This window comes from Scyliorhinus torazame, unplaced genomic scaffold, assembly GCF_047496885.1.
Source record: "Scyliorhinus torazame isolate Kashiwa2021f unplaced genomic scaffold, sScyTor2.1 scaffold_952, whole genome shotgun sequence".
Taxonomy (NCBI): domain Eukaryota; kingdom Metazoa; phylum Chordata; class Chondrichthyes; order Carcharhiniformes; family Scyliorhinidae; genus Scyliorhinus; species Scyliorhinus torazame.
Window position 1 is genome coordinate 71,107 of NW_027308679.1, and position 8,222 is coordinate 79,328.

At 46.7% G+C, this 8,222-nt stretch overlaps 1 long non-coding RNA gene across 1 annotated transcript; it reads right to left on the reverse strand.

Moving 5' to 3' along the window:
- Positions 1-1,394: 1,394 nt before the first annotated feature.
- On the reverse strand, positions 1,395-7,298 carry LOC140406863 (uncharacterized). Its single transcript, XR_011939346.1, has 2 exons — positions 7,239-7,298; positions 1,395-1,709 (listed from the first exon to the last, which is right to left on the reverse strand). It is a non-coding gene; the product is annotated as an uncharacterized lncRNA (long non-coding RNA).
- Between the last annotated feature and the right edge of the window lie 924 nt (positions 7,299-8,222).

The following is an 8,222-nucleotide window of genomic DNA, read 5'->3' on the forward strand; positions in this document are numbered from 1 at the left end:
ACTGTTCCAATTCAATAACAAAATCCAAGTAAAACCAGAAACCCCTTTTCAAAGGTGTGGCCCAGCACATGGCATTCTGACTGTTATAAGACTTGTTATTAATACTCTGTTCCCCTTTTCAAACAGCAGGTTTGAATTCCTTCCACAAAACAATTATCTCTTTTAAGTTATCAAGCATTCTGGAAACAGCTTTTAAAATTAAGATAGAGACACATCTTTCAAACAGTGCGGTTCAAAACCCAGTCGAAACTCAAAGCAACAGTAAATCCCAGAGCCACAACCCAGCTCCACCCACACAATGACATCACTGAAGCCATGTGATAAGACAAAATCATTTATTTAAGGGACACTCCCATGACAAGATGTTGTACCTTTTAACTGTAAAGCTATCTCTTTGTTGCTAATGTGCATAATTCTGTGTTCGAATTTAAGTTTGTTATAGCATAAAAGCTGTCTGCAGGTCAGTTTTATCACTCCTGTTGGGCAGTAACATTTCCTCACAGTTTCACGAAATACAAATTGTTGGGTTCTAATCTGGGATCGTAGCCAAAACTGAGATTCTAGTCCGGTCCCATAACAGTACAGAGATATGGGGACGGTATAGGAAGGTGGATTTAAGACATAAAATTCACCATGATCTGAATGAATCGCAAAACAGGGTCAAAGGATCAAATGACCTAGTCATACTCCCATTTCTTATTTTCTTATATTCTTATTCTTTTCCCTCAAACACAGCGACATTCCTAAGCTGGCATCTTACATCCCAAGACCACCTACCAATCATTGCCAGGTCCAGATACACATCCAACTGCACCTAGACCCAATACACCCCGAGATTCCTACTACACCAATGTTTAATAGACACCTCCCACCATTCATTCATATTGCAATACCCCAGTATCTTTCTCTTCACCATGAACCCCAAAAGTTTATTAACATGTCCCTCAACCAGCCTCCCCATACTGTACTGCTGCATGCTTCTGGATCATTAAGTATCAGGCATAGAGGGTGGATCAATAAATGCTACCACTGACCCGCCTAATTATTTTCTTTCCCCACAGACTATCCTGGTGGGTGACAGTGGAGTTGGAAAGACATCACTGTTAGTGCAGTTTGACCAAGGCAAGTTCATCCCGGGGTCATTCTCTGCGACTGTGGGAATTGGATTCACAGTAAGTTCCTGGTTTTCAGTTCGAATTTCCTGACATGGGCTATAGCTGTTTTTTGTTTATATCCAGTATGGCCAAGGACAAGAAACAGTGTGAAAAAAACAATTAATAATCTGCAGACCCCATTGTATTCAGCTAACATAATGATAGTCAATGGTTTGATGGTGCTGTTGACATGAAAAGGTGATGGTGACTGATTGAGTGCCAGAAAAACAGCAGCTAGACTTAATTGTTGGTTACGTTTAATTCTTCATGTTAGAAGTCGACCAAAGGTTATTTCATATATATGCTACAGTGCGTGTCAATGTCCCTGGCAATGCTGCCAATTATTGTCCATCCCTAGCTTCCCTTCAGAAAATGGTGGTGGGTTGCCTTCTTGAGCCGCTGCATTCAATATGGTGAAGATGGCTCCATGGTGTAAGGGAGGGAGCTCCAGGCTTTTGTTCCTGTGATGAAGAAGTGATGTGTGTTCATTTCCGAAGGTGTGGGTCTTGGAGAGAAATTAATTTACCGCTGATGGTGTTTTCATACATTTGCTATCTGTGATGAATGTAGAAATTGTTATTTTGAAAAATATTTTAATTCAAATTTTCAATATTTTAATGTTTTTACAAAAAATAACCCCCCCCCCGCCCCCCCCCCCATGAACTACCCACCCCACCCCTCGACAGCAACCAGATCCCCAATGTATAAGATAAACAAACCCCATCTCTTGCGAAACTCCTCATCTGCCTCTCACTTTCACCAAATTCATGAACCCAATTAGATCCCACAGCCACACCAAGGTGGGGGTGGGGGGGGGGGGGGGCGGAGAGAATCTCTGACCTCCACCCCAACAGGACCCGTCTGTGAGCGATCAACAAGGCAAAGGCTAAGGCTTCTGCCCCTGCATCCGTCTGCACTTCTGGCAGGTCTGACACCCCAAATATGGCCTCCAGGGGACCCGGCTCCATCTCCATGTGTAGGATCTGTGACATAGTGCTGAAAATGACCCCCAAAATTTCTCCGACTTCAGGCAAGACCAGGACGTATGGACATGATTGGTTGGGCCCCTCCCACACCGCTCGCAGGTGTCCTCCACCCCCTCAAACAACCGGCTCATTCATGCCTTCGTTAAGTGTGCCCTGTGCACCACCTTTAATTGAATTAACCCCAGACTCGCACACAAGGTTGAGGCATTGACTCTTCGTAGCAGTTTGCACCATAATCCTTCCTCCAACCCCATCCCCAAGACTTCCTCCCACTTGACCTTAATCCCATTCATGGACACCTTATCATATAATTTATAGTGCAGAAGGAGGCCATTCGGCCCATCGAGTCTGCACTGGCCCTTGGAAAGATCACCCTACTTAAGCCCATGCCTCCACCCTATCTCTGTAACCCAGTGTCCCCACCTCACCTTTTGGACATGAAGGGGCAATTTAGCATGGTCAATCCACCTAACCTGCACATTTTTGTGGGAGGAAACTGAAGCACCCGGAGGACACCCACACAGACACATGGAGAAAATGCAAAATCCACTCAGTCACCCGAGGCCGGAATTAACCCAGGGACCCTGGAGCTATGAGGCAGCAGTGCTAACCACTGTGCCATCATTCCACTATCCCTCCTCCATGATCCTACCTTAAATTGCCAAAACAACCCGCCCCCCCCTGTCGACAGCATCTCCTCCAGCCACGAGGAGCACAGTGCCATCGGAAAGGTCGGGAAGACCTTTCTTGTGAAGTTCCGTAGCTTTGCGCACGGTGAAGTTGAAACATCCTGAGTGAGTGAGACAGCGCGAGTGAGGTTGAAACTTGATCATTTGGAGCAGTGAGGTAATCAAGAAAGGTAAGAGTTCAATCTAATTGTCCAGTTTTTCAGTTAAAAGTTCAGTGTGTAGCTTAATGTCTGATTGACTAAAGCTGTCCCCACCCCTAATTGCTGAGTGGCAGTACTCTCAGTCACCTGAAGCCTGATTAGTGGCAAAAGATGTGAATTGTATTGAATTGCATTCTTCTTCTGTTTGAAGCTTAAGTAGTGTGAGTCATCTTAGTTTAGCTGAGTTCTATATAAAAGACACAAAGTGCACACTCAGTAAGCTTTGCATATGGTGAAGTTGAGACATCCTGAGTGAGTGAGACATCTAAAGTGTGGTTGAAACTTGTTAATTTGGAGCAGTGAGGTAATTCGGTGCAGAGTGGGAGGAGGTGCTTTTTCCCTACCGTTTTGTTTTCTTTCTTCTGGCCTGTAACTGTTAATCTGCTGGGAGAGATTCAGAGTGAATCCCGGGAAGGTAAGTGATACAAATACCTTTTCACATTGTGGGGGGAAAAACTGAAGTGAAATCACAGTAAAGCTGTGACCTGGGAAATCTGTTAAATTTGAAATAAAATAACATTGAAAACCAAACGAATTAAAACTTATCAATGAATTAGGTAGAGGAGTAACTAAACCTGGGGGCAGAGATTAGTATTTAGCATTTAATTTTACAGTAAAAATCTGATGTCAGGGCCATACAGTTAAATGTAACTCAATCTAACAATAATTCAGGTATTTATTTTAAATTAACTAACGAGTGCTTAAATGTCACTCAGCATGGTGCAGTACTCCAACTGTGAGATGTGGCAGATCTGTGATGCTTCCAGCGTTCCGGTTGACTATATCTGCAGCAAATGTAACCAATGGCAGCTCCTCACAGACCGTGTGGTTCGGTTGGAGCAGCAGTTGGATGCACTTAGGAGCATGCAGGTGGCGGCAAGCATCATAGATAGGAGTTATAGAGGCGTGGTCACACCCAAGGTGCAGGCAGACATATGGGTGACCACTAGAAAGAGCAGGCAGTCAGCGCAGGAATCCTCTGTCGCAGTCCCCCTCTCTAACATGTATACCGTTTTGGATACTGTTGAGGGGGATAGATGGGTGACTGCTAGAAAGGGCAGGCAGTCAGCGCAGGAATCCTGTCTGGCTGTCTCCCTCTCTAACAGGCATACCGTTTAAATACTGTTGAGGAGGATAGCTTATCGGGGAAAACAACAGCTACTTGAACGGTGGCACTAAAACTGGCTCTGTTGCTCAGCAAGGGAGGGCAAAGTGCAGGAGAGTGATAGTTATAGGGGACTCGATAGTAAGGGGCACAGATATGCGCTTCTGTGGACGTGAAAGAGACTCCAGGATGGCATGTTGCCTCCCTGGCGTTAGGGTCAAGGACGTCTCTGAACAAATACAGGACATCCTGAAGGGGGAGGTCGTAGTACACATAGGTAATAATGACATAGGTAGGAAGAGTGATGAAGTGGTTAACAACCTGTCCACACCAAAGAGTTGAATCAAGTCCATTTATTGGCAAAAGCTTTTGGGAGAAGAGCCGGCACACCGCAGTGCTTGCAGTCACCGTCTCAATTTCATAGCGGCAGTTAGCCTTCTTTATACATGTTCCTCATTAGCTTGAAGGGATTACATACATGACCAATTAGGTCCCCCTAGCAACATTTAGCTTCCAATCACATTCCTCTGAAAACATTTGATAACTGATGTCCACAACTCCTTGTTTTCAGTTACAAGAATAGCAGGTGTCTCAACAGTAAATGGTTAGTTTGTTGCACTTTTGTATCAGAACATTGCAGAATCTTCCAATCACATTATTGCAAGCTGGAGCAGATCTTTGCAGAATCCCAATTACATTATTGCAGGCATAATTAAAACAGAGAGACACTTAATTTTAACTTCTCCATGTACAATTTTTACCTTAACAATCCCTCCTTTTGGTCAGGGATTGTGTCAACAATTCTTCAGACCAATAATATCCCTGTTGCTGTCTTGTTCCAAATCTGGATCTTGGTCAGACAGACACCTTCCCGTCGCCACTTTAAACATCCCCGGGCATATAACCTGTTTCGATGTTTCGTCTTAAATTACTTATATAAACACGTCATCATATGTGACAACCCCTTCTTCACCACCTTGTTCGGTGGTGACCATCACCGGGATGTCGTCCTGATTACGGGCCAAGTGTACTGGCATCATTCGAGCCATAGCCATTTTACAACACATACTAAGGCATCCAATGATTATACAACATATAATTATAATTACGACATGTATCATCAATACATGCATCAGGTAAGACCCCCAGGACCCTCCAATAGCCAGTCCAACCCCCCCCCCCCCCCCCCCCCAGGTCTCATGCAATTTCTGAACCTCCGTCCGAATATGATCAGCAAGGTGAGTAATTTCATAGAATTTCATAGAATTTCTAGTGCAGAAGGAGGCCATTCGGCCCATCGAGTCTGCACCGGCTCTTGGAAAGAGCACCCTACCCAAGGTCAACACCTCCGCCCTATCCCCATAACCCAGTAACCCCACCCAACACTAAGGGCAATTTTGAACACTAAGGGCAATTTATCATGGCCAAACCACCTAACCCGCACATCTTTGGAGTGTGGGAGGAAACCGGAGCACCCGGAGGAAACCCACGCACACACGGGGAGGATGTGCAGACTCCGCACAGACAGTGACCCAAGGCGGAATCGAACCTGGGACCCTGGAGCTGTGAAGCAATTGTGCTATCCACAAGGCTACCGTGCTGCCTTGCAATATAATATTGTCTGAACTATCGGAGTTGTAGGTATAGCATTCGGAATCAATCATGGCACAAACAAACAAAAAACAAAGAAATGTACAGCACAGGAACAGGCCCTTCGGCCCTCCAAGCCCGTGCCGTCAAGTTCCTCCTTCGCTGGCCAGGAGGTTATCTAAGGCTGCCCTATTTTGTAGGGCCACCGTTCTTATGGCCACCATCTCGTTGATCATTTCGAGCAATGCCTCTGTGGTGTCATTGGCTACTTCTTCTAAGATCTTTGCTACTTTACGTATTTCCTTAATGGCAAACGCCCCCAATAGGGAGATGCACGATCCCGAAGAAACGTTGAGTCTCCGTTATGTCCCCTTTCTGCCTATCTCCCACCGGATAGTGGTTCCTCAAGTCCTTAAGGTGGTGGATATACGGGACTACATATCTTAGGTAGCATGATCTGGTCCAATCCGTAGGTAGCCAGGGGTATCATAGAATCATAGAATTTACAGTACAGAAGGAGGCCATTCGGCCCATCGAGTCTGCACCGGCTCTTGGAAAGAGCACCTTACCCAAGGTCAGCACCTCCACCCTATCCCCATAACCCAGTAACCTCACCCAACACTAAGGGCAATTTATCATGGCCAATCCACCTAACCTGCACATCTTTGGACTGTGGGAGGAAACCGGAGCACCCGGAGGAAACCCACGCACACACGGGGAGGATGTGCAGACTCCGCACAGACAGTGACCCAAGCCGGAATCGAACCTGGGACCCTGGAGCTGTGAAGCAATTGTGCTATCCACAATGCTACCGTGCTGCCCCAGGTATGCCTTATGACCACAGATAAAGTAGGTGCCGTTGTACGAGGCCAGGTTCGTCACTTGATCACCCATCCAGGAGGTTGTAAATATTACGTTGCCTCCTTCAGTTTTATTGGGAATTTTCAGGTTCATAATAGTCTGAAAGGTTGTGCTTTTGCCATATGAGGGGGTGACATTGAGATAGTGTCCACATGCACTATCTCCTCCTCTGGTGGCATCTCGCTTCCCAGTTTTTAGGAAGCAGATTTCTCCCTTTCGGCGGCCAATCCCTGATGTATTAATTAGGACAAAATGAGGGGGGGTCATGGTGGCCATTATACTCGGGTCGATACCAACCCTCGAACTGATTCATATAATACCCAGCTGATTCCCATTTTTCTATAGTATTCCTGCTGTGGTGAAAGAATGGCGAGAATACTTAGCCACCATTCTGCCGTTTCAGAAGTATTAAAAAAGATGGGACCTAGGGGGATCCCTCCTTTTGCATGTATCGGTACATGAGCACAAACCCAACACTGTGACACATTGGCATCCCTTGTATACACATAGGACATTTTAAGGTACGTATTCACATGTAACTCTCGTTTGCTGTTATGGAGACAGTTGCCGACTCCCAGCAGTCCCAAACAAAGTATCAATTTTATCAGATTCATCCTTATTACTCTAAATTAACAATATCCCAAAGCCTATACCGGTCGCGCGCTACTGCCTGCGTTCCCGTTCAGCTTGCTTGGAGGTCAGAGAGGAGGGTCTGTAAGTCAAGCAAATCACTTTTTTTTTTAACTGTCGCCTGGGTACGTTTTAAGTTGAGTCCAATGTTTCCAGACCCCCTTACCTCTAATGTCTATACATGCACAAGTATCTCCACTAATTATAACTTGGTATGTCCCATTCCATTTACGCATCTCTTTTAGTTGGGCGCTCAGCTCCAATACATATCGGCTAAACCTTTCTTTCAACGGACCTACATCGGCCCCACCAGTGATAATATTCCCTGGTAGCTGCATCGCCCTCCCAGTCATTAATTCATACGGGATCAATCCCGTTGTACGACTCGCTGTAGCTCTTAATTTCATCAGGATTATGGGTAATACCTCAGTCCATGTTTTTCCCGACACCTGTATAGCTTTTGCCAAAGCATTTTTAAGGGTTTGGTTCATTTGTTCTACCATCCCAGGGCTTTGTGGATGGTAGGGGTTGTGGAATTTCTGTTTTATGCCCAGGAGTTGGCACACCGTTTTTACTAACTTTCCAGTAAAATGCCCCCCTCTCCTCGGCACCGCCCCCTCTCCTCGGCACCGCCCCCTCTCTCCGCATCGCCCCCTCTCTCCGCACCACCCCCTCTCTCCGCACCGCCCCCTCTCTCCGCACCGCCCTCTCTCTCCGCACCGCCCTCTCTCTCAACACTGCCCTCTCTCCTCAGCACTGCCCTCTCTCCCCGCACCGCCCTCTCTCTCCGCACCGCCCTCTCTCTCCGCACTGCCCACTCTCCTCAGGACTGCCCTCTCTCTCGGCACTGGCCTCTCTCTCGCCACTGCCCTTTCTCTCGGCACTGCCCTCTCTCTCAGCACTGCCCTCTCTCTCAGCAATACCCGCTCTCACAGCACTGCCCTCTCTCTCAGCACTGCCCTCTCTCTCAGCACTGCCTCCTCTCTCGGCACTGCCCTCTCTCACAG